This window comes from Ananas comosus, linkage group 19 (genome assembly GCF_001540865.1).
Source record: "Ananas comosus cultivar F153 linkage group 19, ASM154086v1, whole genome shotgun sequence".
NCBI classification, from domain to species: domain Eukaryota; kingdom Viridiplantae; phylum Streptophyta; class Magnoliopsida; order Poales; family Bromeliaceae; genus Ananas; species Ananas comosus.
Window position 1 is genome coordinate 8,231,008 of NC_033639.1, and position 4,013 is coordinate 8,235,020.

Sequence of the window (4,013 nt, forward strand, 5' to 3'; positions counted from 1 at the left end):
AATATCTTACACGACAAAATTTTAACTTGATTTGATAATTCTATATACTTAATTATAAAACTTTATTGGGAAGAGAAGATCTTATTAAATAAAATTTTACTAAATAGGATTCTACGTATATAGACACATACATATACCTACTTATGGGAGATAGATAATAATTAAATATTCACAATATCTTACACGACAAAATTTTAACTTGATTTGATAATTCTATATACTTAATTATAAAACTTTATTGGGAAGAGAAGATCTTATTAAATAAAATTTTACTAAATAGGATTCTACGTATATAGACACATACATATACCTACTTATGGGAGATAGATAATAATTAAATATTCACAATATCTTACACGACAAAATTTTAACGTGATTTGATAATTCTATATACTTAATTATAAAACTTTATTTGGAAGAGAAGATCTTATTAAATAAATTTTACTAAATAGGATTCTACGTATATAGACACGTATATATACCTACATATGGGAGCTTAGTTTAAAAGAATAAATAAATAAATAAAAGTTGAGCTGTACGGGATGAAGTGCCATATGGATTGGGGTGGAGCTCTACGTAAGGTGTGTCTTGTATCTTAATTATTAATAATTAGCTCTACGTAAGGTGTGTCTTAATTAATTAGATGCTTATTATGATTTTGGTTTTTGACGTATATACATATATAAGACCAATTTCTCTTCGAATTTGTGTGTGTGTGTGTGTGTGTGTGTGTGTGTGTGTGTGTGTTTATTTCTTCTATCAATTAGCACCGTTCAGATTATCCGCCACTCATTCGCTTCATGACACGATATACCGATTCCGTATGGATACGTGTAAAGGCCGATTGAGCACATGCACAGCTACGTTAGAACTCCAAAATAATGACCAAAGCATATACTACCGGCTGTACTATAGATCAAAAAATTTTATATGGTACACGGTAAGATTTTTAAATATAAAGAGTTTTGTTTAGATTAAATTTTGTATAGTAGAATGAGAATGATTCGCTGGTACTAGACTGATTTTTTAATTTTCGGCTTTCATATGTGATATATATATTTGGCTTCTAACCAATTTTAAAATACAAAATTATCTTTCTACCATATTTTTTTTGCCATTAATTTCTTACATTAATATATTAGTTCCTAGAGGAGATCAACTTTTTAGGTAACACTCCTAACAAACTTTTGGACCTTAAAATCACATTTCTATTTTTGTCGCTATAGCAGAAGCTTCAAACTATTTTAGATGCCAAATGCTCCAGTACAGGTAACTAACTATAAGGGCGCGTTTGGTTCGAGTTATGTAATATTACAGAGCATTTCGATATATTCAGGTATCTTAGATTTCTAAATGAGATTACTATTGATGTTGTATAAGCGCGTTTAGTTTAATACAGTAATCTAATGCTGGATTGCAGTGTTTATAGTACTATTATGTTTGGTTCTGTTTATAAAATTGAGTAATTTAGAGAATAAAGTAAAATCTATTCCAAAATTGCCCTTAGCCATATTTCGCCAATCTTTTTTTTTTAGTGTTTACAAATAATATTTTTTTACTAAATTTTATTTTAAATAATTTAATTTTTTAAATTTAAATTTTAAATTTTAAATTTGAACAAAAATAAAAATTTATTATTTTAATTTAAAATATAAATATGAAATTTATAAATTTAAAATCTAAAATATAAATATAAAATTAAAAATCTAAATTTAAAATTTAGAATTTAAACTACAAATTTGAAATTTGAAATTTGAAATTTAAAATTTAAAATTTGAAATTTAAAAATTAAAAATTAAAATTTGAAAAATAATAATTAAAATTCAAAATTTAAAAGTTGACCGTTCAAAATTTTAAATTAATTTTTTTAAAATGACGTATTGAAAGGGTTTCGGGAGTTAGAGGGGTAAAATTGTCATTTTATATATTATGCAGTATTACTGGCTTTCAGTAATCCAAGATACACACCCCTCTCTCGATAATATTTTTAGTGTAATCCTGCATCTTTGTAATGCTACATTAATGACTCGACTACATACCAAATGAACCAAACACGATAATTCTGACAGGATTGCCTGTAATCTTGCCAGGATAACTCGAACCAAACGCACACAGAATTATCTATAATCCTGCCAGGATAATCCGAACCAAACGCATCCTAAACGAAAGCATAAGCGAAAGCGGGGCCAAACATACCATTTAATTTATAGCAAGAAAAAAAGAAATATAAAGTTAACAAGCTGCATCAAAGTTAGAGAGAGGTTGAGGAAATCAAACCAAGTGGTGGTAACTTGACATGGATGATGACTTACTGCTTAATGACAACACAAACTTCTTAGGGTGAGGAACTGAGAATGCAAAGTTGGAGAGCATGTCCAAAGGATGAGTAATAAGAAGAAGAAGATGATGATGATGATGATAAAAATAAGGAGAGAAGCAAAATATTGGGAACTATTAATATTACTGGATCTTGGTGTTATCTTAAAAATTATTATATTGAGGAGATTTGGTACCTATCTTTTTCTTGTTTGTTTTCTTGTTTTTTTCTCTTTGGTTAATGCTGAGTGGTGGTACTGGTACATACATGTCAATTTGAGATTGAGCCACAGTGATCATTTAGCAAGGGAAAAACCCTGGTACAAGTAAAGGTACCATTAAGCAAGTGTTCTCAGCAAAAAGAACCAAAAAACAAAAAAAAAATTGTAAAAAATGGTGCCATTAGGGAGTTCCCTCTCATTGTTCAAAGCATGCGTTCTCACCCCCACAAAAGAAAAAAAAAAAAAAACAAAACAAAACAAAACCAAAAGGTTCATTGAGCAAGTTCTCCAATGAGAGTAAATTGGCCTTGTTCACACTCATTTTGGGGACGCTGAAATGTGAGCGAATCAACACAAAACACGTGGCGTGATATCTGGAGAAAGCTACAGTTGTTGACTTGTTGTTGATTTGATTTAGGAAATATAAAAGGAGAGAAAAAAAAAAAATCAGAATCTGTAATCTTAGCAGTAGGCGAAACTTAGCTTTGAAATAGCGATAACATAAAAACCATCGTGCGAAAAGAGCTACCACCTCGATGGCCTTCGATGACGTCTATGTGATATAATTGTTATACTCTAAAAATTTAAACTGTGGCCTCGAGACTTTTTACAAGATCCATAACGTAAATTTAAATTAAATAGAAGGAAATTAATTATGCTAGAGATCTGACATCTGACATAACTTGAACTCAGAACCTCCTGCTTTGATACGATGCGAAACAACCGTTGTACCTTAAAAATTTAAACGGTTAAAAAACGGTATTTATATAATTTTATATTTAACAGCCTTACCGGAGAACTCACATCCACGCTGTTGTTTGCTCCAAAAACCGCCTCCATCTGGATCAACAGTCAAGACTGAAAGGGCCAAATGCATATTGGTTTGGTTAGTATCTAGAGAAATGATTCGGTACTTTTTTTAAAAAAAAATAAAAAAAATCTTAACCGTTGATTAATAAAGGGTAAAAATGTAATTTTAATACTTAGCAGGTAAAAAAATTATTTTATTCAAGGTTAGTTTGGTAATTAAACAATACAACATTTAAAGAAACTTTCAATTGAGGTCCTAAATTTACGCACTAATTAGCACTAATTTAGGAAATTAATTGATTAACCAAATTTATGCAATTATTAGGCATTAATTTAGACATCTACTTTAAATGTTTTAGTGTTTCTAAAATTATGCATTAATTTAAATTATAGAAATTTTAGAAATAGTTTTATTTCTAAATACGATGAATTTAAATTTTAAAAATTAAGTACTTAAAATTTAAAAGTGAAATTTAAATTAGAGGAATTTCATATTATCTCTATTCGGAAGTTTAAAATAATGTTTTAGAAACAATTATCTCTATTCCGAATAGAGATAATAGTTTTAAATTAGTGTTTCTAGTTAAAATAAAAAAAATTTGACAAATAAAGAGAAAACACTAAAACACTAAGTTAATGTTTCTAGTCAACATATTTAATATGTTT